We start from the raw sequence: 27,510 nt of genomic DNA on the forward strand, positions 1-27,510 counted from the left end.
TATTATTATTATTATTATTATTATTATTATATTATTATTATTATTATTATTATTATTATTATTATTATTATTAATTGGATTTGTATTCCGCCCCTCTCCGTAGACTCGGGGTGGCTAACAACACTGGTAAAAACAACATGCAACAATCCAATACTAAAACAGCTAAAAACCCTTATTTTAAAACCAATCGTACATACAAACATACCATACATAAATTGTAGAAGCCTAGGGGGAAAGAATATCTCAGTTCCCCCATGCCTGACGACAGAGGTGGGTTTTAAGAAGCTTACGAAAGGCAAGAAGGGTGGGGGCTATTCTAATCTCTGGGGAGAGTTGGTTCCAGAGGGCCGGGGCCACCACAGAGAAGGCTCTTTCCCTGGGTCCTGCCAAAAGACATTGTTTAGTTGATGGGACCCGGAGAAGGCCCACTCTGTGGGACCTAACTGGTCGCTGGGATTCGTGCGGCAGAAGGCAGTCCCAGAGATAATCTGGCCCGGTGCCATGAAGGGCTTTATAGGTCATAACCAACACTTTGAATTGTGACCGGAAACTGATTGGCAACCAATGCAGACTGTGGAGTGTTGGTGTAACATGGGCATATTTAGGGAAGCCCATGATTGCTCTCGCAGCTGCATTCTGCACGATCTGAAGTTTATGAATAAAATAATAATAATTTAAATCTCCTTTTGTGTTCTTCAAGGCAATTAAATATATGGCTGCCATGTTGGTGGATGTTCTTGAAGTCTTCCATTGCATGTCCTTGGTATGTCATTTTTATTAGGCATTCTCTTCCAGTAAACATATGTGTGTGAATACATGCATATTTGTTCAGTGGTTTTCTATAGCATCTGGCTGACAAGCCTAAAAGAGCTGCTAATTATTTTGCTTAAATCATTCAAACCTTTGTTACCCAAAACTGCTTTTCTGACTATAAATCATGTTTATCCACTAATAAGATTAGATTATTAATCATCCTGACAAAAAGCTACGTTGGGTTGTTTTCATACCTACACAGATGAATTCATGTACATTGTTCCCTCGATTTCCGCGGGGGATGCGTTCTGAGACCGCCCGCGAAAGTCGAATTTCTGCAAAGTAGAGATGCAGAAGTAAATACACCATTTTTGGCTATGGACAGTATCACAAACCTTCCCTTAACACTTCAAACCCCTAAATTACAATTTCCCATTCCCTTAACAACCATTTACTCACCATTATTACTGGTACTCACCATTGAATAAGACACTTAATTATCCTGATATTTATAAACATAATTATTTATTAACAATATTTTTTTTGTGTTATTTGTTTGCAAAAATTATTAGTTTGGTGATGACATATGACGTCATTGGGTGCTATAGGAAAAAAACCGCAAAGTATTTTTTAATTAATATTTTTTGAAAAACCGTGGTATAGGCTATTCGCGAAGTTCGAACCCGCGAAAATCGAGGGAACACTGTATACCTCTATGAGCTACTCACACATTTATAATTCCATTGTTGGCATTAAACATGGTCAAAAGTGTCAGAATCCATTATAATGAGGGTTATTAGTAGTAGCATCTCTATCTGTAACTAGGGCTTGATTTAGCAAGTCCAAGTTGAGTGTGGCAGTGCCAAATAACTTCCTAAGGAAAGGCAAATTATACCAGCAAATATTCCTAGTGATGTCAGCATCTAACAAATTCAACAGAGCTTCTGTTACTAATCACAATATTTTTTTTTTAAATCCTCAGTGTTCTCTGAGTTTAGTTGCTGAGTTGGAGAGGTTACATGACTCAGCTAGGTAAACTCATCAGTATTTTTAATTTTAAAAAATACATAATCAGAAAACTGGGAATCAGACCTATTGAGCTATATGAAATCCATGGCTCCCTTCCAAATAAAAGTGTTTATTATTTACCAAATATACTCCTGTATATAAACACAAACACACACCAAATAGAGTGCAATATGCTCACAAAACTGTTTCATAACATAAATAGAAAATATCAGTGATAGCAGAATAACAGAGTTGGAAAGGACTGTGGAGGTCTTCTAATCCAATCCAAAGCCCACATAGGAAAACTTATACCATTTTAGCAAATAGTTGTCCAATCATTTCTTTAAAACTTCCTGTACTGGAGCACCCACAACTTCTGGAGGTAAGTTGTTTCATTGATTTTTTAATTTTTTTAAAAATAAAACTGTCAGGAAAGTGCTACTTTCTTTCCTTCATTGGTTTCTATGTATTGTTTCTTGTCCTGCCTTTGGATACTTTGGAGAATAGGTTTACCTCTTTTTTCTTTATTGCAGCCCCTTAGATCAGAGGTATTCAAACTTGGCTATTTTAAGACTTGTGGACTTCAACTCTCAGAATTCTCCAGCATAGCATAGCTGTCTGGAGAATTCTGGGAGTTGAAGTTCACAAGTCTTAAAGTTGCCAAGTTTGGGGACCCCTGCCTTAGATATTGGAACAGTGCTGTCATATTCCTGACAATCCTTCTTCTTTATTGTTCTTTATTTTTTATTTACTATATGTTTATTTACTGACCCCTCGCATCCTGGACATAAGCTGTTTCAACTCCTACCCTCAAAACGTCACTACACACCAAGACACAGGAATAGTTTTTTCCCGAACGCCATCACTCTACTAAACAAATAATTCCCTTAACACGGTCAAACTTTTTATTAAATCTGCACTTCTATTGCTACTAGTTTTTCTCATCATTCCTATCATCCTTTTCCTCCCACTTAGGACTGTATGATTGTAACTTGTTGCTTCTATCCTAAGATTTTTATTAATATTGATTGTTTCTTCATTGCTTATTTGACCCCTATGACAATCATTAAATGTTGTACCACATGATTCTGACAAATGTATCTTTTTCTTTTACGCTGAGAGCATATGCACCAAGACAAATTCATTGTGTGTCCAATCACACTTGGCCAATAAAATTATATTCTATTCTTCTTCTCTGCAGTCTTTCTAGTGTCTCAACATCTTTTTTACATCATGGCAACTAAAACTGAATGCAGTATTCCATGTGTGGCCTTACCAAGGCCTTATAAAGTGGTATTAATACTTCAAGTGATCTCAATTTTATGCTTGTCAATACAGCCTAGAACTGTATTGGCTTTTTTGGCAGCTGCTGCACACTGTAGGCTCATATTTAAATACTTGGCTACTAGATCCCTTTCAGAGTTAGTGTGATAGCACTCATAAGGTTAATGCTAGTAACATTAGATATATATGTTAGTATGCACTTTGTCATACTTTAGAGAAGTTATCCCATGGGGTGGTTGTCATACTTTATCCCATGGGGTGGTTGTCATACTTTAGAGAAGTTATCCCATGGGGTGGTTCTGACTAATGCCCTAATTAAATCATGAGACTCAGGCCAAACTTAAAAGGAAATCCAGTTATTTATTAGGTGCTTCATATCGGCATGGACCAAATGGAACCAACTCTGACCTCACTTAATTCATGCTTTGGTTTTGACCCTATTTCCGCCTCCCCCCAAGTTATAAATAATAATTTGAATAATACAATAATGGCTGCCTAAATGCAGATGGGTACAAAACCCTAGTCGAAGAGAAGAGAAGAGAGGAGTGGAGTGGAGTGGAGAGGAGAGGAGAGGAGAGGAGAGAAGCAGTGCACAGCATTAGTAAAAACAGCAAATTCCATGCTTGGTATGATTAGGAAGGGAATCAAAAATAAGTCGGTAAGTGTTGTATTGCCTCTGTACAAATTGATGGTGAGACCACACTTGGAGTACTGTGTACAGTTCTGGTCACCGCACCTCAAGTAGAATATAATGGAACTGGAAAATGTGCAAAAAAAGGAAACAAGAATGATAAAGGAAATGGAGCACCTCCCTTATGATGCCAGGTTGCAACGCCTTGGTCTCTTCAGCCTTGAAAGACAGCATTTAAGGGATGACTTGATCGAAGTGTATAAAATCATGCATGGGATAGAAAACGTGGATAGAGAAAAATTATTTTCTCTATCACACAATACTAGGACAAGGGGGCACTCCCTAAAGCTCATAGGTAAGAAAGCAAGGACAAATAAAGGGAAATATTTCTTCACCCAGAGGGTCATTGGTTTATGGAATTCACTTCCAAAAGAGGTTGTGACAGCTGTCAGCCTTGATAGCTTCAAGGCAGGATTAGACAGATTCAAGGATGCCAAGTGTATCAGTGGTTATTGAACCGGATGTCAAAGTGCTGCCTCTATGTTGGTTGAGGCAGGCAGGATTCCATGAGTACCATTTGTTGGGGGTCAGGGGAAAGGGAGGGTCTTGCCTTCTCTTTTTGCTCAAGATCCCCATAGACAATTGGTGGGCCACTGTGTGTCACAGAATGCTGCATTCGATGGGCTCTGGCCTGATTTAGCAGGGCCCTTCTTATGTTCTCATGTTCTAGAAGAGAACAGAAGAAAAGAGAAGAGAAGAGAAGAGAGAAAATTGGAAGAGACCTCGGAAGTCATCTAGTCCAACCTGACATCAGAGGTGGGTTCCTCCCAGTTCGGACCAGTTTGCATGAACTGATAGTGATCCATTGGTGACATCATGAGGACATCACAAAACTGGTTTGGTCGGTGCTGGCCCATGGTTGCCGCCATCTTTTAAAAAAAAAACAGATTTTTAAAAAGAACCTTTCTTTCTTTTTTTCTGGTTTCTTTTCCTTCTGTACATGTGCATAAGCTGAGTTTCTAGCACTGTGCATGTGTTTGCTATCTTGGAGTGAGTGAGGGAGGGAGGGAGGGAGGAGTGAAAGGAAGGAAATATTATTATTATTATTATTATTATTATTATTATTATTAAGATTAGATTAGATTAGATTAGATTAGATTAGATTAGATTAGATTAGATTAGATTAGATTACATTAGATTACATTACATTACATTACATTACATTACATTACATTTAGATTTAGATTTATTGCATTTATATGCCACCCCTCTCCGCAGACTCGGGGCAGCTCACAACAATGGTAAAAAACAGTACATAGTAACAAATCTAATATTTAGCAATCTAAATTACAGTTTTAGGTTTTAAAAAAATCCAAAAAAAAGAAACCCCAATATATATAAAAAACAAGCACACAATCGAATCATACACAAAAACTACAATGGCTAGGGGGAGATGTTTCAATTCCCCCCTGCCTGACGGCAGAGGTGGGTTTTAAGGAGTTTACGAAAGGCAAGGAGGGTGGGGGCAATCCTAATCTCTTATTAGATTTGTATGCTGCCCCTCTCTGAGAACTTGGAGTCCTGCCTTAGTTCTTGGACATTGCAGTGCCCCCAACACAAGTGACATCGAGCTGGTCATGCCCACAATGGCCACATCCATCCTAGTCACATCCATCCTGGTCACACTCATCCTGATCATTCCCACCCCAGCCCCCCAAGGTCAAACACAAACCTGATGCAGCCCTCAATAAAATTGAGTTAGACACAGAATCTGTAATGCTTTTAGGAGCTTTCCACATTGGTGTTCCCAGCTACGGAGAAGCTTGATTATGATTTCCATTGTGCAAAACATACATTCCACATGAGGAAATTTTTTAAACTCTCTTGTTTGGGAGTTGTATGTTGAAACTCTCCGAAGTATTGCCACCCAGATAAAAGAAGAAGGCTGGCAGGGGGCCAAGAAGTCCTCTGGAAAGTTGAAAGACTCTGATGCCTGCAAGAATCAGAGAAAAAGATATAAGAAGCAAACATTTGTCACTAAATGCAATCTAGAGCCAAATCCCTGGCAGTATGAGGCTAAAATCTGGTCGGTCAGCATATCCTTTCTTGAAGCAAATCTATACTACAAAAATATTTGGAACAAAATCCCTATTTTCTAACTACAGTTATAATAAATTCACCCACAGGGTGGCAATGTTTCCCCATCTATATGAAATAAAGTTTTCCCCCTTTCCTCTCTTCATTGTTGATATAGTGCACCTTGTCCTTCAAATCTAGTTCCTTAATAATTCATATAATAAGAAATTTCTGGGGAAGTTTTGCTTTGTTTACTTATAATTTTATTAATATCGATTGTTTCTTCATTGCTTATTTGACCCCTATGACAATCATTAAGTGTTGTACCACATGATTCTTGACAAATGTATCTTTTTCTTTTATGTACACTGAAAGTGTATACACCAAGACAAATTCCTTGTGCGTCCAATCATACTTGGCCAATAAAATTCTATTCTATTCTATTCTATTCTATTCTATTCTATTCTATTCTAAGAATGTAAGAATACCAGCCAAACTGGGACAATTCATGGTCCATCTAGTCTTGTCTCTCTTTTTTTATTCCCCTATGGAAACCATACAGAGGCCTATGGAAAATCCATAGACATAATGGCACTTAAATGCCATTCATTTAAGATACATTACAAAACCCCAAAGCTGTGGTGTTCAAAATTTATGTGAAGAAGACAAGATCTGGAGCGGAACCTGACTTAAGGAAGAGTTTTACCTTTATTGGGTTGTTTTTTTGGCATTAGTTTGTATTTTATACTTTTGAATGCTCTAACACTATTTTAGAAATGTCTTCCCTTGAAAGCATTTTAAACATATTTTAAACAATTGCACAGGCATGTGAAAAGAATAATTATATAGTTTCTTCCCCCAAGCCCAGATCCATTAAACGTATGAGAATAAAAACCTTAAAAATCTTCTGAAAGAGCCATGGTGGTGCAGTGGTTAGAGTGCAGTACTGCAAGCTACTTCTGCTGATCAATGGCTGCCAGCAGTTTGGCAGATCGAATCTCAGTAGGCTCAAGGTTGACTCAGCCTTCCATCCTTCCAAGGTCAGTAAAATGAGGACCTAGATTGTTGGGGAAAACATGCTTACTCTCTGTAAACCGCTTATAGAGGGCTGTAAAACACTGCAAAGCATATATAAATCTAAATGATATTGCTATTGCTATCTCAAATGATGTAGTACATCTTCCATAGCTTCTTTGGGGCCAAAAGCAAATGTTCAAAGGTAACTGGATACCATGATATTCAATTGATATTTGTTCATAAGAAAACAAAGCATGACATTTGGTTTGATTGTTGGAGGTAAGGATTTGTTGCCTTTAGTATTGGGGTTTTATTTCTGTAATTCTGATTTGAATCCTTGGGGGTAAATCTGGCAGCCATATAAATTTTATAAATAAATAAGAAAGTAACAAATAAGACAAAATAAAATAATAAATGAGATAAAATAATAAGTAAAATATAGGTAAGGAACTAAAGTTTTTGGCCTATCCATTACAACATGGATATTGAACTCATGGCATCCCATTGCCATCATGTGATATTTCGCCGATGTTTTTTCCTTCGCAGAGCTGGGGTGGGCATGGCCCACACATGATATATCCAGCATGTGGGCTGCCAGTTTGACACCCCTGCATTACAAGATAAAAGAGTTTTCTTTCTCAGCTTCAATTCAGCCTGAATGTACTATTTAATATAACATTATTTGCTAAGGAAAGTATTTAGTGCACCTGGCATGTTTGTTAATGGTAAGCAAGTATGTTAAATGAACCTAAGCTCACCAAATTCTACCTATAGCAAAAGTCAAAATCTAGCCTCAATATTTTACACTTGATTTCAGGTGATTTATTTATGATACTCTTATTTTCTTTGTCCAGAATTATTTGAATTATTCAGGGAGTCCTTGGCTTATCACCATTCATAAGTGCACCAGAGTGCCTTCTGTCCCCAGTCCTATTTGTCTCTCCTATACTTCTTTATATATCTTTTAATCCTTTCCTATATTTTTCTTCTATTCTCTCATTGATATATTGTATTCCTATATCTTTCCTGCTATCCTTCATTGATACTTTCTGCTATGAGTATATCCTTTGTAACCTTCAACATGTTTTGGACTAACGAAAGAAAGAAAGAAAGAAAGAAAGAAAGAAAGAAAGAAAGAAAGAAGTGAATAAATGAATAAATGAATAAATAAAGAAATAAAATAAAATAAAATAAAATAAAATAAAGTAAAGTAAAGTAAAGTAAAGTAAAGTAAAATAAAATAAAATAAAATAAAATAAAATAAAATAAAATAAAATAAAATAAAATAAAATAAAATAAAATAAAATAAAATAAAATAAAATAAAATAAAATAAAATAAAATAAAATAAAATAAAATAAAATAAAATAAAATAAAATAAAATAAAATAAAATAAAATAAAATAAAATAAAATAAAATAAAATAAAATAAAATAAAATAAAATAAAATAAAAATATTTTCAAAGTTACAACGGCATTGAAAATAGCGACTTATGGCTGTTTCTCACCTTTACAAGGTGAGAAACCTTGTAAAGGTTTGTACCATCCTTCTGGTCACCTGAACCAAATTTGTATCATCCTTCTGGTCACCTGAACCAAATTTGGATGCTTTGCAACTGGCTCATATTTATGACAGTTGCAATGTCCTAGGGTCATTGTGATCTTCTGTCAAGCAAAGTCAATGGGGAAAACAGATTTCCTTAGAACCACGTTATTACTAAGTGAATAACTGCAGTGATTCTCTTAACAATGTAGTAAGGAAGGTTGTAAAACAGGTCAAAACCTATTTAACAGCTGTCTTGCTTAGCAAGGAAAATATTGGGCACAAGTGTGTTCATAATCTAAAAACTACCTGTAATATATCCTCCTCACTAATGTAATATATTTTTTTAGATTTTTAAAATATTTTGCTATTTTAAAAAATAGCAGAGCATAAAAACAACTTTGGTTAATTATGCCTGTAGAATCTAATTTCAGATTTATGTTAATTACTCCCTTTCTATATTTCCAGATAAATTCTAATGAGGATATAAAGCTTCTTGACCTGATGAATGGCTGCCTTAAATATATCAGTTCACACTTATAAAGCAATTCTTGAAATTCAAAATTAGCTGTGATTTTTTTAAAATAAATTTATCAGAAATAATATACTTTTTTTATACTTATTCTTCTTTATTTAATCATATAGAAATCAAATTTATTTGGGGGCTGTAACATTATACTATGTTCTAAGTACATGTTTACTTTTAACATCTTGACTAGAGTTAACATCTAGTCACGACCGAATTGCGATTTGCTTGGTATGTATCTGTGTATGATTGTATAGTTTAGTTTTATCGATTAGTTTAATGGGTTTTTGTTGATTTTACTATTTTATACTTGACTTTTGCCCCTCTCGGAGAGGGGTGGCATACAAATCTAATTTTGTTATATTATTGTTGTTGTTGTTGTTGTTGTTATTGTTGTTGTTGTTGCTATTATTATTATTATTATTATTATTATTATTATTATTATTATTATTATTATGTCAGTACAACACAGCAAATGAGATCACTATGCTGGATTTCGTATTTCATCACCAGTCGGGCGCTTCCCAAGCACCTAGGACTGCGTGATGTAGCGGCGAATTATGTTTGCCGATCCCAGTAAAGCGGACTTTTGCAATTGACAGATGGAGATTTTGTCAATTCCAATGGTTTTCAAATGTCCACTGAGATCCTTTGGCACTGCATCCAGCGTGCCAAGTACCACTGGGACCACTTTCACTGGCTTATGCCAGAGACGTTGCAGCTGATTTTTAGATCTTCGTATTTCACTAATTTCTCTAGCTGCTTCTCCTCAATTCTGCTGTCCCCTGGGATTGCAATGTCGATGATCCATACTTTCTTTTTCTCCACAATCAGGATGTCTGGTGTGTTATGCTTCAGAATTCGGTCAGTCTGAAGTCGGAAGTCCCACAGTAGTTTTACTTGCTCATTTTCGACCACTTTTTTGGGATTATCATTATTATTATTATTATTATTATTATTATTATTATTGTTATTATTATTATTATAATAATAAACCGTCCTAAATCCCATGGGATTAGATGGCATATAATCAAATAAATTAAAACAGATTAATTAAATTTAAGCTATCTTAAACAAAAGGGTTTTTTGTTTTTGTTGTTAACTAGGCTTATTAACTGAAGATAATGATAAATTAAATCAATAAAACAATTATGAGAGATCTACCAGACAGTAAGTACAGTAAGGAAAAGGATGGACAATAAAACATAAATTTAGAATTTTGCAAAAAGACATATACATACAATTCTTGTAATTTTGTGCTGGATTTGTAAAGAGTTGCGCTAAGCTGAACTTATAATTGGTAAGATGAAAAATTCAGAGAAACAAAACTGAGAATCTTTTATACCATCCAGTATTGTACCAAATGAAAAAAATAACTTAAAAGATAGTTGTTGTTGTTGTTATTCTGCTACTAACATTTCAGGTGACAAGTAATTCAGAAACGTAGGAATATCAGCAGGAATATGCATTCTTACTCAGCCAAAGCATAAACAATACTTGGTTTACAGGATGCATTTGCAGAAATATAAAAGCATACAAAAGTATTTTAAAAGTTTCATGGTAAAAAGAGATAATCAGCAGACATATGATTTCATTCAGGAGCCATAGAAAATTAACTGGAGGAAAGAAATGATTTATCAAGTTAAAATAAAATGGATATGAAGGGACTGTGCTGAATATATATGCTACACTTCTCCAGTAGCACCAGTCATGGGCTGCTGCCTACAGGGGCCAGGGACACACAGTGGGGGAAGCAAAAATGGAGCTGTTCTGTCGGGCTCTCTGGTAGAATCCTCCCCAAAATTCACAGGTATAAATTTCAGACACACACACATTTGAAAATTCAAAACAATGTTCTTTATAATGAAAATTCACTTAAACCAAGCCCTCTTTTAATATAGCAAAGAGCACCCGTCTCCAAACAAACTGGTAATTTGTACAAGTCCCTTATCAGATCTGTGATACTTATCTTGCAGCTATCAGGCAATTCACAGTCCTTCTTCTTTCACAAAGTGACACACACTTTGCTCTGGTTTAGTTTCAAAGCGGGGAAAAATCAGCACACAAAAAGTCAAAGTCAGTAAAGCAGTCACAAAACACAACGATCAGATAATCCTCCACAATGCCCAAACCCACAGGCTGCTATTTATAGCAGCCTCACTAATTACCACAGCCCCACCCAATCACAGGTGGCCTCATTTTCTTTGATAATAATCTCTCAGTTGTTGTTGCCTATGCATCGCTCTCCTCATGCGTGGCTGTATCATTAACTCTTGTTCTGAATCCAAGGAGGAGCTAGATTATTGATCTCCTTCTGAGCTGTCTGCCACACTCTCCTCCTCCCTGTCACTCATGTCTTCTTGGTCAGAGGAGCCTTCATCAGCAGATTCCACCGGGGGCAAAACAGGCCTGCAGCATGTGGATGTCTCCCCCACATCCACAGTCCTTGGGGCAGGAGCAGGGCCAGAGCTAACCACAACAGGAGCTTACATATAGTAGATAATGTATATTGTTGACTTCCTGTGTATAAAATGTATGCATACATATGGCATATATACATATAGGATTAAATGGTATATTTTGAATGTTCAGTAATAGTAAATATCTTGTATCTCTTTGAGGCGAGGATAGGCCAGGCCCCCTAACTGAAACCCTTGACGTGAGTAACATCAAGTTGGCCACCTTTAAGCCAGTCACATGATCTTTAAACCACCCCGGTCACATGATCATCAAGCCAGTCCCACCTGGTCACATGGCCAGCAAGCCACTCCTACCTAGTCATATGGCTTGACAAGCCACTCTCACCTGGTCACATGACCATCAAGCCACATACACAAAATAAGCCAAACCCACAGTGTGGTGGTAAAATAAAAATTATGGCCCTTCACTGAGTAGCACCTATATGTAGTTTCTTCAGCGCAGGTGTTTCTCTTTTCTTTAAATAATTTTTTTATTGATTTTATAATATAAAACACACAGACTACTTCTGCTGACTGCTGGCTGACTGCGATTTGGCAGTCAGCATGTATTTTCAATGGTTGCAGCAATCTGGATTTATTCAATTGCAATTTGTGACATTCCCAGCCAGCTTTCAACAAGCAATGGAAGAAACTGGAACTGCTAAATGACCACATGATTCACTTAACAGCCATTGCAAAAAATGGTCATAAATCTGACCGTGACTCACTTAATAACTGCCTTGCTTAGCAATGATAATCCCAATAAAGTGGTACCTCATTATACGAACCCCACGTCTTACGAACAACCCGAGATACAAACCCGGGGTTCAGAAATTTTTTGCCTCTTCTTACGAACTTTTTCCTTCTTATGAACCCGCCGCTGCCGAGAAGCCCCGCCGCCCAGCTGTCGCTTTTTGAAACAGCCGGGGGGGCTTCCCAGCGTCCTCCTGAACCCGAACGCCAAACCCAAACTTCTGGGTTCGACATTCGGGAGGCCACTGAGAAGCCCCCGGCTGTTTTAAAAGGTGACAGCCGGGCGGTGGGGCTTCTCACCGGCCTCCCGAACCCGAACTTTTGCCAAACTTCCGGGTTTGGCATTCGGGAGGCTGCCGAGAAGCCCCGCCGCCTGGCTGTCACCTTTTAAAACAGCCGGGGGCTTCTCGGCGGCCTCCCAAACGCCGAACCCAGAAGTTCAGATTTGGCGTTCAGGTTCAGGAGGACCCTGAGAAGCCCCCCTGGCTGTTTCAAAAGGTGACAGCCGGGCGGTGGCGTTTTTTTGCGGGGGGGTTTTTGTTGTTGCATGGATTAATTGATCTTACATTGTTTCCTATGGGAAACAATGTTTCATCTTACGAACTTTTCATCTTACAATCCTCCCCCTGGAACCAATTAGGTTCGTAAGACGAGGTATTACTGTACCAATTGTGGCCCTAAATTGAGCATGACTTGGAATAAAACATTATTTCTTTTTTGGCTCTGTTGATCATTACAGATTATTACAGGGAAGCTTAGTTCTAGACTTATCCAAAGCCAAGTTTAGTATTGGAGGATCCAGGCTGCAAAAGGCTGGACAATAACAACACACAATGGTGTTTGGTTCCGTCTAGTGGTCATCTCGGTTATTTTGCTGCTTGGATCTTGTAGCCCCAGGCATGCTGACATGATGAGTGAAAGCAGCACATGAGAAATGCGTTTCTTAGACAAACCATGCTGTGCACAGTTTGACGGAACAAAACAGTGTGGGCTTTATTATTATGTTGCCCTCATGGATAAATTGTGTTCAACGTGTCTCCCCTTCCTTTTCTTCATTGTTGATATAGAGTCTAAATTAAGGCCCAGCAGAGGAGAGAAAGTCCACCTTTCAATCCAATATTCTTGGCACCAGAAGAAAGCGTTCAGTTGTTCTTTGCACAAACGGTCCCCATTAGTGCTCAAGATGTTCTTTTCCTTCTAATCCTCATTTGTCGTCCCCCCCCTCCCTTATAGCCATTTGTTTAGAATTAAATTAACTGCAATTTGGGAGATGTGGATGAAAGGTAATGCATTGAGGAGATATCACATGTTTTCTGAATGGAACCTGTCCTGTCTCTTTCACAGCCATTCAGAATGCCTGAAAGGGTGCAGTGTGTGAATTGTCGGACTGTCACTCTGTGGTGAAGCCTGGTAGCCAGTATTGCCATGGAAACAGCAGGAAAAAGACAATTAACAAAATGGTTCTGATTCTTCAAACCCCCCCCCCCCCTTTTCCAATTTCTTGGAGGGGAACATGTTCATTAGTGATTTTTGTTTTGTTTTGTTTTTTTCCCTGGAAGAAGAAACAAGAAACTCAAGGGAAGGATTCTTCTCATTAAATTAGATCTTGCTATCACTGTGGAAGAGAAATTTGTGCTTGTCTAACAAAATATGGTGGGGGTTTTTTTAAACTGTTGTCTAGTGTTATTTCCTTTCTTCCCTTACGAGGCTGAAAAGAATTATCTCAAAATATTCTGAGGTGAATGACTGTTAATGAGCATAGCTTGTGAGTTTAACCCTCACTCATTCATGGATCTTTTAATTAGCTTCTCACAAAATCTTCCCTCTGACAGAAACACAATGTACTCTGGAGAGTGTGAACGAAAAAGGGACTGTGTATAGAATTTTCTTCCAACCCCCATCTCTGTCGCCACCACCACCCATCCTTAGTTGAAAATCAAATTGGTATGAAGAAAGGAGTATTGGCTGCTGCTAATGTCAGATTTGTATGCCTAAAGGGTAGTCCCTCATCTTTTGCATCCAGAAAAATAGTCATACCAGAATATAGCATCTTATCAAGTCAAAGGAGAATGGAAATCTAAAATTGGATAAGCTCAACTGCTTTTTTTTAAAAAAAACCCGGTTGCTCCGTATATCACAAATGGAGAACCTGGTTTTACAAAGAGGCTATGACTTCAGACCTCTTCATATTGGCAGTAGAAAATATTCCAAGGAGTTGATGTATAGCAACGTTGTACATTCCAATCTCTCTATATCTTTTAAGAGTCCACCTGCATACTTCATTTTAAGGACAGTGGAGGAGTTAAGTTTAATACCTCCAAATTCTTCTGGATTCTGAAGGGCTCCGGTGATCATGAATGACAATCATATTGTTAATAGGACGGCAGATTTGTAAATTAGTCCCTGATCCTAGACCTAGAGGTATTGTTCTTGTGATAAAAGACATCCTGGTATCCTAGGGATTAAAGGCAATTATATTGTCTTCTCGGGTGGCTTTACATCATTTCGAAAATGCAAAGACTTGCTAATATTTAATGTTCACTGAAGTTCTTTTTTTGTTCCTTTCAAACATTGACACACAGTCAGTCCGCTATTATGCTCTTTGCTTCTTTAAATATTTTTAAAGGTAAAATGAAGAGTGATTTTTTTCAACTGTCATTGGCAATAAAAATTCAATATGCATCCTTTTTGGTAATGTATCTGCTACTGACTGATACAATAATTGGCGTAAGTGGATCAGGTTTATATTTCTTTCAAAACATTTTAGATATAATACCAATTGTTATTTTGTTTGATTTTATTATGGAAAAGATGGTAAAGAATGTTGACAAAAACAAAAATTTCACTGTCTTAATAATTAAAAAAAGAAAGTGATGTAATAACTTTTTTTTGCAAGTTATTGCAAAGTTGTATTTATTTTCCATTAAAAATGGCATTACCCTTTAGCTCTATATTGTGTTAAATAAGCATCCTGGAAAAATAGGTTTAGAAGATAACTATGATTAATAGATCAAGAAGGGTGGCATAGAAGTTTAATAATTAACTAGCTATTATTATTATTATTAATAATAATAATTATTATTATTAATTATTATTATTATTATTATTATTATTATTTATTAGATTTGTATGCCGCCCCTCTCCGAGGACTCGGAGTGGCTAAATAAATAAACAAACAAACAAACAAACAAACAAATAAGTAAATAAATAATAAATGTTTGTAATGCTTAGTTGTAATTACTTTAATGTATCCCAACTGATATTATATCTTCATATTATTATTATTATTATTAAATAAATAAATAAATAAATTCGCATAACATATGGATGCTATTTCTGTTAGTACTGCATTAGTTAATGTTGAAAAATAATCATGGAAATAGGTTAGATATATGGGCATCCTCCTCGATCCACAGCTCAAATTAGAGAAACATCTTTCAGCTGCAGCGAGGGGGGCATTTGCCCAGGTTCGCCTGGTGCACCAGTTGCAGCCCCATTTGGACCGGGAGTCACTGCTCACAGTCACTCATGCCCTCATCACCTCGAGGCTCGACTCTCTACGTGGGGCTACCTTTGAAAAGTGTTTGGAAACTTCAGATCGTGCAGAATGCAGCTGCAAGAGCAATCATGGGCTTTTCCAAATATGCCCATGTTACACCAACACGCCGCAGTCTCCATTGGTTGCCGATCAGTTTCCGGTCACAATTCAAAGTATTGGTTATTACCTATAAAGCCCTTCATGGCACCGGACCAGATTATCTCAGGGACTGCCTTCTGCTGCACGAATCCCAGCGACAAGTTAGGTCCCACAGAGTGGGTCTTCTCCGGGTCCCGTCAACTAAACAATGTCACTTGGCAGGACCCAGGGGAAGAGCTTTCTCTGTGGCAGCCCCAGCCCTCTGGAACCAACTCCCCCCAGAGATTAGAATTGCCCCCACCCTCCTTGCCTTTTGTAAGCTGCTTAAAACCCACCTCTGCCACCAGGCATGGGGGAATTGAGATACTCTTTCCCCCTAGGCCTTTACAATTTTATGCATGGCATGTCTGTACATATGTTTGGTTTTATAATAAGGGTTTTTAACTGTTTTAGTATTGGATTATTATTATTATATGCTGTTTTATTGCTGTTGTTAGCCACCCCGAGTCTGCGGAGAGAGGCGGCATACAAATCAAATCAAATCAAATCAAATCAGATAGATGGATGGATAAATAAATAAATAAATAAATAAATAAATAAATAAATAAATAAATAAATAAATAAATAAATAAATAAATAAATAAATAAATAAATAAATAAATAAATAAATAAATAAATAAATAAATAAATAAATAAATAAATAAACAAACAAACAAACAAACAAACAAACAAACAAACAAACAAACAAAAAAACAAATATCAATTGAGATACATTAAAGTAAATTTTATGTACGTTGAGAGCATATGCACCAAGACAAATTCCTTGTGTGTCCAATCACACTTGCCCAATAAAATTCTATTCTATTCTATTCTATTCTATTCTATTCTATTCTATTCTATTCTATTCTATTTACAACCAAGCATTACAAACATAGGGTGCAAATTAAAGCAACACAAATGTCAGCCCTTTTTTGCAAGAACAAAATCGATATTTACTAGTGTAAAAATAGGATTAGAAAGCATGATTATTTCAAATAATTTGAAATATAGTTTTGATGTTTTTCATACTGGTTATTTTTGGAATGTCAAAAAAATTCAATAGATGAAGTTAATTCCATTCCATTCATCCTGGCAAGTCATAAACCTAATCTTTGCTTCTGAATTTAGAATTCATCTTTCAAATTCATTATACAGCAATAGCACTTAGACTTATATACCACTTCACAGGGCTTTACAGTGGTCATAATATTGCCCCCAACAATCTGGGTCCTCGTTTTATCAATCTTGGGAGGATGGAAAGTTGAAATAAAACCTATAGGCAAATTTATATAAAATCTAAAGGCACATTTAAAATTCACTTGAGAAGTCTGGAAAGAGAGAAAATATTTTTGGCTGATGATCTTTATCCTCTGCTACCATTTCTGGGGCATCTTTCCTTTTAGCTGAAGGATAAGTATGTGGAGAACAAGAAAAGTTAGAGCATTTTGATGGAATTAGAGCAGTGTCGAAGTCCAACTCTCACAATTCCCCAGCCAGCATGAAACTCTGTTTCTTGCAGATTTTTATTTTGCTACATACTTTCTTGGAAGAATGTGTGGCTTGCACGGCAAGATAAAAAAACAATTGGAAAAAGAATAAATAAGTATTTGGAGGAGGCAAGCAAAAGGCAAGAGTGGTAGATAATGAATTGTTTGTGACTGAGCTAAATGCAAATCCTGGGATTTTTTTTGTTTCACTGTTCTTTAGGTTATCTGTGTGACTCTTATAAACCCCTTAAAAGGACCAAATGGTAAAGACTATAACAAGAAAACAGTTGAAGCCAACCTCTTTAACACATTCTTCAGTTCAATTTTTGTAAGCAGGAATGGCTCACGCCCAATATTTCCTAGTCGTACCACAAACATCTTCAACTATCTAACACAAATCGATTTTACAGAAGATAATGTTAGAAAGGCATATGTTTGTTTATGTTTATGTTTATTTAGATTTGTATGCCGCCCCTCTCCGCAGACTCGGGGCGGCTCACAACAAAGTGAAAAAACAATTTACAACAAATCTAAATTTCTACTAAAAACATTTTAAAACCCCCATTTTCTAAACACACATACATACACACATACCATTCATAAATTGTATATGCCCGGGGGAGATGTCTCAGTTCCCCCATGCCTGATGACACAGGTGGGTCTTCAGGAGCATACGAAAGGCAAAGAGAGTAGGGGCAGTTCTAATCTCCGGGGGGAGTTGGTTCCAGAGGGCCAGGGCTGCCACAGAGAAGGCTCTTCCCCTGGGGCCCGCCAACCGACATTGTTTAGTTGATGGGACCCGGAGAAGGCCCACTCTGTGGGACCTAATCAGTCGCTGGGATTCGTGCAGCAGCAGGCGGTCTCGGAGATATTCTGGTCCAGTGCCATGAAGGGCTTTAAAGGTCATAACCAACACTTTGAATTGTGACTGGAAGTTGATCGGCAACCAATGCAGACTGCGGAGTGTTGGTGAAACATGATCATACCTAGGTAGGCCCATGACTGCTCTCGCAGCTGCATTCTGCACGATCTGAAGTTTCCGAACACTTTTCAAAGGTAGCCCCATGTAGAGAGCATTAACCTAACCTAAACCATCTCTGTCTATCGAACATAATTAACTATGTGCATACATCTTAAAAAAGCTCTCCACAACTTTGCTGAACCTCTCTAAGCATATTTTTTAAAAAAAATTATTCAGGACTAGCTCCTTACCCAACCTATGGTCACTAGCCACAGTCATCCCTATCTTCAAAAAAGGAGATCCAAGTAACATTGAAAATTACAGACCGATATTTTTGGGTTGCATCATCTGCAAAGTCATGGACTCAATCATAAACCAACTCATTACACTCTACTTAGAAACGAATAACCTACTTTCCAACAAACAATTTGGTTTCAGGAAAAAAATATCCTGTAATCTGCAACTCTTACACTGCAAAAACATATGGATCACTAAACTTGATCAGGGTAGAACAATAGATGCTATTTACATAGACTTTTGTAAATTCTGTGATTCAGTAGTACATAACAAAGTACTTCTGAAACTACAATCCTATGGCATCTCTGGACCTCTATCTGATTGGGTAACCGGGTTCATATCTAACAGACAACAAGTGGTCAAAATAGGAAGTGCCATATCAAATCCTCCTCCTGTCAATAGCGGTGTCCCTCAAGGCAGGTTCTAAGACCAACACTCTTCATACTCTACATAAACGTTCTTTGTGATCATATTATAAACAACTGCATTCTCTTTGCTGGTGATGTTAGACTATTTAATACCATCGATAATGCTGCTACCCTTCAAAAAGACCTTGATTATGTATGGTCAAACAACTGACAACTTCAAATCTTAACCAACAAATATTCTGTCTTACACACTGGCAAAAAGAATCACAATACAAAATACAAACTTGGAGGAAATCAACTTGTAGATGACCCTTACTCTTTCAAAGACCTTGGAGTACTCAGATACAATGACCTAAGTGCTAGAGCCCACTGTAACAACATTGCCAAAAAGGCACTAAGAGTTGTTAATCTAATTTTACATAGCTTCTGGTCTGGCAATATTACATTGCTAACCATAGCTTACAAAACATTTGTTAGACCAATTCTGGAATACAGCTCACCTGTCTGGAACCTGAATCCAATGCCTGGAATGCACTATCTTACTCTTGAGGTTTCTTTCCCATACCCCAAAAACTTTAACCTTAGACAGTCTACAGTCGATCTCAGCTACAGCTTCACTTTGACTACAGTGGAAGACAAGGAAAGACCGGTGTGTTTACTGTGTCTAAAAATGTTAGCAGCACATAGCATGAAGCCAAATAAATTAAGGTATTACTTAAACACATTATACCCCAATCACGCTGATAAGCCACTTGAGTTTTTTCAGCAAAAACATGCTGAATATTGCAAACAATCATCCCAGCAGAGAGTTGAGGTGTGTATGTGAAATGTTTACTTCTTCCTAGTGTGTGTGTTTGTGTGTGTGGGGTGTCGTAACAGAAAATAATTGAGAAACACTGCTCTAACTGTAGTTACAAAAAACCTTTGAAAGACTAGTGCTGTTCCACTTGACAACCATCACAGATTCACTGTTAGACCCCTGCAATTTTCACACCAGGCAAATGGATCAACAGATGAAGCTGTTAATATGGCTCTACACTACATCCTACAATATCTTAAATCTACACAAGGGTCATCTTCCCCCTTTTAGAACAGTATTCAATACAATAATTCCAGACATTCTTCTAACTTAGCTAAGCCAGCTAACTGTACCTGAACACACTTGTAAGTGGATCATAAGTTTCCTAACAAACAGGAAGCAGCAGGTGAAGCTAAGCAGAATGACATCAGATATCTGTACAATTAGCACAGGAGACCCCCAAAATTGTGTGCTCTCTCCACTTCTCTCTCTATACCAATGACTGCTTCTCTAACAATCTATCTGTTAAACTACTGAAGTTTTCAGATGACACAACAATTATTGATCTCATTTGAGACTGATGAATCCGCATACAGATGGGACGACTAGCCTTGTGATGCGAGTGGAGCAACCTAGAACTGAATACACTCAAAACCATAGAAATGATAGACTTTAGAAGAAACCCTTCCATACTTCCACCTCTTACAATAGTAGACAACACAGTAGTGACAGTAGAGTCCTTCAAATTTCTAGGTCTTTTCATATCTTGAGATCTAAAATGGACACCTGATATCTAAAACATTATCAAAATGCTGACTGTAGATCTGTAGGTCAGCGGTTCAAATCTCATCACCGGCTCAAGGTTGACTCAACCTTCCATCCTTTCAAAGTGGGTAAAATGAGGACCCGAATTGTGGGGACAATATGCTGGCTCTGTTAAAAAGTGCTATTGCTAACATGTTGTAAGCCGCACTGAGTCTAAGGAGAAGGGCAGCATAAAAATCAATCAATCAATCAAACAATCAAACAAACAAACAAACAAACAAACAAACAAATAAATAAATAAATAAATATAAGCACAACAAAGAATGTTCTTTCTCTACCAATTCAAAAAGCTCAATCTGTTCAAGGAGCTGCCAATACAATTCTACAGAGGAATTATTGAGTCTGTCAACTGCACCTCTATAATTGTCTGGCTTGATTCTGCAACCCAACAAGACATAACACTGACTTCAGAGCATAATTAGAGCTTCAGAAAAAACAATTACTAGCAACCTGCCTTACATTGAGGACCTGTATACTGAACAAATCAAAAAGAGGGCTGTGAAAATATTTACAGACAATTCACATCCTGGACATAACTTTGGTTCAACTCTTACTCCCAAATTACACTATAGAGCACTGCACCCCAGAACAACTAGACACAAGAATAGTTCTTTTTCCCATCACTCTGCTAAACAAATAATAACCTCAACATTGTCAAACTATTTACTAAGTCTGCACTACTATCAATCTTCTCATCATTCCCAACACCTATCTCCTCCCACAAATGACTGTATGACTGTAACGTTGTTGCTTGTATCTTTGTGATTTATATTGACTGTTTGCTAACGTGATTTAATTGCTTATTTGTACCCTATAACTATCATTAAGTGTTGTACTGTGATTCTTGACAAAAAAAATTTTTTTTCTTTTACATACAGTCAGACCATATGCACCAAGTCAAATTCCTTGTGTGTCCAATCACACTTGGCCAATAAGAATTCTGGTCTGGTCTGGTCTGGACTTGTCTGGTCCAGTCCGGTCCATCCTATCCTATCCTATCCTATCCTATCCTATCCTATCCTATCCTATCACATCACATCACATCACATCACAGAAAAATAATGAAATGAAATAAAACAAACATAAAATAAAATAAAATAAAAACAACATAACACAACACAACAAGGATTTAATTCCAGGTGGAAAATGGATAATAGAAAATACAGTAATAAAATATATAAGGATAAATACAAAGAATCAGCATTCAGATAAATATATCATCTTTACATGAGACCCCCCACCTGTGCAATATAGGGGTATTTAGCTAAACGTCCTTGACTATAAACTTCGCAGTTATATTCACAATGTATACATTAGAGCCCAAAAGGAAATAGAACAATCAGCAATTCAAGTTACAGTGGGCAGTTGGTTCAAGTAGGGATGTTAAATATCTAAGCCTAAAAGGGCCATAGAGTTGACAGTTAAACAAAACATTATATATTCTCTTCACAGTATGGCAAATGATATACGTGCCCATATTTGGCCATGGAATCCAACATCTTGCTTTAGAATAGGCCCTTTTCAAGAACTCCATCAAACTCATTGATGGGTATTTCTGAATTGGAAAATGCTATCTATATTTGCCAATAATTCTAGGTCTGTTTGGGCACTGATATCTAGGATGAACGTAAATACTGGGTGAAAAACTCATGCTGTGAAATAACTTTGATAAATGAGATTACCCACGAGGTATGCTGAGCCATACTTATCTGTTCTAGTAAACATATTTTGGATAGCTAATCAGGGTCTATTGAATAGAGCCTCTGCCAATATATGAAAATTCTAATTATTGATAGGCTGTGTAAAATGGATAGTTGTTTCTGTTCTGACTGCTGGAGCTGATGGGTTCTTACACTTTTTAACAAACGGATCTGAACTTGTTCAAATGAAGCTGGTTTTCTAAGGCATCACAATTCCATACCATAATTCAATAATGGAACTATTTTGTACCTGTGAAATATTATGTAAATAATAGTTCCACTAGATCACTTGCCTTGGGCCATATCAAGCTTCTTTTAAAATGATTTACCATTAGCCAGTGTTGGCAAAATCTACTTTTCAATATAAAAAAATTCGCTACTTTGATTGGCTTTCCATTTAACTTCCAGTTATATTTCACACTTTTCCCCCTAAACATCATCATTTTAAATTTGATGTCATTGATGTTTGAAGAGAGGAAGAAGAGGAAGAGGAGGAAGAGGAGGAGGGAAGAGAAGGAGGAGGAGGAAGAAGAAGAAGAAGAAGAAAAAGAAGAAGATCCTAATGTTTCTCTCTTACTAGTATCATGTATATAAATATTGCTATATCTTTATATACTACCAATTTGTACTTGACACAGCAAATAAATAAAAATAAAAAGAAGAGGAAGAATAAGAAGAGGAGGAGGAGGAGGAGGAGGAAGAGGAAAGAAGAAGAAGAAGAAGAAGAAAAAGAAGAAGAAGAAGAAGAAGAAGAAGAAGAAGAAGAAGAAGAAGAAGAAGAAGAAGAAGAAGAAGAAGAAGAAATGTTTAGATATTTGAGAACACTCAATTGAGCACCAAGGACATTTTATTTCAACCTTAAGCACTCATAAAAGAGTGTTTAAGGTTGAAATAAAATGCCCTTGGTGTTCTCTGAGCTTGATTGATTTTTGCAGATGTTTTAGGTAACTAAAATAACATCAGCAGTTAATCCAGAAACCAACCAAGCTCAGAGAGCTTCAAGGAGCATTCAATTGAGAACACTGTAAGTATTTAGCTTTGGCAAAGTCTTCTCAGGTCTTCTCTTATTTGTACATGCACCATATTATCTACATATTAAAGGATGCAAATCCTGTAATATCGTTGCTTTAGAGGTTAAAAAGCACTGCCTAACCTCTTTATGGTCATGTGGACTCTTATTACAATTCAGATTTTACAGCCATACAGATTTTCAAGTTGGTGTTGATGTTTAGTAAACCATGCAATCATGGGACTGGAGTGGATCTTGGAAAACACCTACGTATATATTTGTGCTAATCAAACTATAATTTTAATTCAACTCTGCTCTACGGAATATAGCTTGTGTCTTCTATAACTAGATGTCAATTTCCACTTAAGTTTTTCCAACTTTCTAAACATTCCAAATTATTTATCTAGGTACTCATGTGACTCCCAACATAAATAGGTTGGCTGCCTCATACAATTCTTGTCTTTAAAATTACTTAAAAGTCTCACTGGCAATCCAATCAAGGCCTTCATGAAATTTACATATTTCCCAGCATGTGAAAACCCATTTAGCAGGATCCTGTGTAAGATGTCAACACTTTTCAATCAGAAGCTAATTAAACAGCAGTCCGGAATACTTTTACAGAGGAGCATAAGTGGTATTCTTGAAAAACATCAGCGCTAGAGGGCAGAGAGAGTTTGACTGGATCTCACTGGCAAGCTTACTGGGGGATTTACTCCTAAACTATTTAGAAAGGATGCTGTTCAAAGGATCTTGATTGTCACTTGCAAACTTGTGAAATATACAAGTATTTTTAAGCCCCCTCCCCTTCTTCCACTCTGCCCCCTCCCTTGAGTTTTCTGAGATTTACATGAAAACAGAGCAAATAATGAGTCCATCAACAAGTCTTTTCTTACTGGTGTTGTAATTTTCTCCGTGAGATTCTTTTTCTTGTTTAATTATCAGCTCTTTAAGAGACTCATCTTTCATCTGACTTGATTACTTCCTACTTTTCCCAGATAATGAGCAGCTTAATCCGGTGTGCTGCAAGACATATCTGTTTAATTCCCCCCTCCCTCTCTTGCAAAAAGTTGTTTTGGTGTCCATCTTGTAAAAGTACACAAAGAAGAAAGAGGCATACACTGACTTACTTTTAAGAGAGTGAAACAGCACACAGGATACTGTCCTAAATACCAGTACAGTATTTCTAAAAAAGTGTTTAATTAATTTTGCTAGTGTGTGACTGGGTGGTTATTCTAGATGCACTAAGTTAATCTTGGAAGGGAGAAAAACATCTATAATTCAATACCTTAGTTTGGTTTGGCTTGGTACCTATGAATGGTTGAAGAAGATGGCTTGGCAACGATTCCTTATGGGCTTTGGATCTCAGCATGGATGGAGGTTTTGTTGCTCATATTTATGCAGTTGGCTCTAACAACCTGGATTCTATGTGCTGTTCCTGTATAACAGCCAGCCACTTGGCTGAATTCATATACTGTGGTTCCATCTGGAAGCTTATCCACTTTGAGGGTTTTTTTTTAAAAAAAATACCCCATGCATACTCAACTTCTAATTTCTGAATTGGCTTTGTTTCCATAATCATATTTAGATTGACTCCACATTAATTTTCTCTGCTGTATCATGGATTTGGGCAACCACTGGCCACATGTTGGAAGGGTTTTCCATTGTCCAATCAGCAATCCATCAGGATAAATACTGATTGCATGGATGAGCTTGGAGAGTACATTATAAAACAATTTTCTCTCTAACTCCTTAAATAATACGAAGAATCAACCCACAATTAGAGAGCAACGTTTTACAACAAAGTTTCCAGAACCAGGCGTAATGGAGAAGGAAGAAGGAAATCCAGGATTTACTCTTCCCTTAGGTACTACAGAAGCTAGCCATCTGATTTTTGACCAATCAATCCCCCTCATCTTTAGTCTATGTGGTCAAATATATATATCTTCCACCAGGATTATATTTTAAAATGGTTCTAATGGTCCAATCTATGATCTATAACCTTCAATGAGGCTTTCAGTCCTGCAGTAGATTGATTTATGCTGATGATTTTATGTACAAATTGTGCTTCCAAGTGTGAAATACAGCAACCGTTTTTTAAAAAAAATCCTAAAAAAAGACATGACTCATGAATAAGCATTTGGTATAGTCACAATGGAATGAATCATGAAATAGTTAATCAGAATAAGATGTTTGACTACTAGGAATTATTGAACAGTGAAACCTCATGCACCTTATGAATTTTTAAGTAAAAATGGTTTTAAAAATGTAAAGATAGATGTGCCCAAATATATCCGGATGTAGATAGGAAGAATACCAGAAGGAAAATGGTTTGTTCTAGGAATGTTGGTAGTATGCTGGCCAAAGTGTCAGGGATTTTCAAGATTAAAATATTAATGTATGTAATATTTATCCATCAATGTCCCTGTTGAGAATCTAATTCAGGAATAGTTAAAAGATATAAATAAAGAACATAATGGAAGCAGTGACCTTAGATATGCTGGATAAATAATATTGAGATAACATTTCATTTGAGTAGAAGCTATTGCTTATACTCAATAGCTATATGTCTAGTTTTGACTTACTATTATGCTGAACGCTTTGTGGTGCTATGATCTGCTGTTTTAATGGAAGTAAGAATTGAACCACCGAGCAAAGTTAGGCCATACTGTGATTCAGAAATAGGGAAGTCATTAACATTTATCTGACTCACCACTGCTTATTGCTCTAATGAAATTTTTATAAATTTCAATTTAGTAAAAGTCGCATGCTCTGTGGAATTGAAATACAACAGTAACAACAAAGAGCAATATTTATATGATGCTGCACATAACATGTGGCTGCTATGAGATGCCACAGGCTTCCCAAAACAAAGTGGGAGATTAAACCACAGCCTTAGGCAGAAATGGAGAAGATCTGGTCTGTGCCTATTTCTGCTTGACAGGATAAGTCATCCTTCCTCAAGCAAAACTCTCTCCAGTTTTGTTTTCTTTTTTCTTCTTCTTCTTACCATTGCCAACTCCCTCTCGTACTTTCCTCATCCTTCCTGCTCAAGGGCTAATAGTAGAACTTAAGCTGGTCTCTTCTCCTTGCGAAGAAAAAAGAACAAGGCACTGTATATTCTTCTTCCTGTTGTGCCGTATCCCTCATCGGACATTGGTGATGATATTGGCGATCCTATTTTTGTCAACAGCCACACAAAAACATGTTGCTGAGTATTGTACAAACCAGTCTCTTAGATTTTGAAGCCATGCTGTTCTTTGTCTTCTGCCTGGACCCCATTTGCCTTAAATCTTTCCTTGGAGGATTAAGTGAAGTACAGTGATACCTCATCTTGCAAACGCCTCGTCATACAAACTTTTCAAGATACAAACCCGGGGTTTAAGATTTTTTTGCCTCTTCTTACAAACTATTTTCACCTTACAAACCCAAGCCACCACCACTGGGATGCCCCGCCTCCGGACTTCCATTGCCAGCGAAGCACCCGTTTTTGCACTGCTGGGATTCTCCTAAGGCTCCCCTCCATGGGAAACCCTACCTCCATGGGAAACCCTACCTCCAGTCCTCCATGTTTTTGTGATGCTACAGGGGAATCCCAGCAGGGGAAACCCAGCAGTGCAAAAATTGGTGCTTCTCTGGCAACTCTGAAGTCCGGAGGTGGGGTTTCCCAGCGAGGGGAGCCTCAGTGAAATTGCAGCATCGCAAAAACACAGAGGTCCGGATGTGGGGTTTTGAGGACTTCGGTGCTTTTGCAATGCTGCGATTTCACTGATGCTCCCTTCACTGGGAAACCCCACCTCTGGACTTCCGTTGCCAGCAAAGCGCTCGTTTTTGCGGTGCTGGTATTCCCCTGCAGCATTGCAAGAACACAGAAGTCTGGAGGTGGGGTTTCCCATGGAGGGGAGCCTCAGGGGAATCCCAGCAGCACAAAACCAAGAGCTTCAGCTGGCAAAAGGGGTGAATTTTGGGCTTGCACGCATTAATCGCTTTTCCATTGATTCCTATGGGAAACATTGTTTCATCTTACAAACTTTTCACCTTAAGAACCTCGTCCCGGAACCAAAAGTTTGTAAGACAAGGTATCACTGTATGTTATATTTTTCTGGGTGTCGCATCACATATCCAAAATATTCTAACTTTCGCTTTTTAAATTTTTTGATGATTTCCCTTGGCTTTCCCAAGCAGTTTATAACCCCCTCATTTCTGATTTTGTCAACCAAACTTATACATAACAGCCACCTGTAAATCCACATTTTAAATGCTTCTAGTGTCTTCAAATGGCTCTTGTCCTCTCCCTTCCATAGAGCAGGATAGAAAAGATGGTAGCATCTGACAAGCCTGATT

This window comes from Erythrolamprus reginae, chromosome Z (assembly GCF_031021105.1).
Source record: "Erythrolamprus reginae isolate rEryReg1 chromosome Z, rEryReg1.hap1, whole genome shotgun sequence".
Classification (NCBI taxonomy): domain Eukaryota; kingdom Metazoa; phylum Chordata; class Lepidosauria; order Squamata; family Dipsadidae; genus Erythrolamprus; species Erythrolamprus reginae.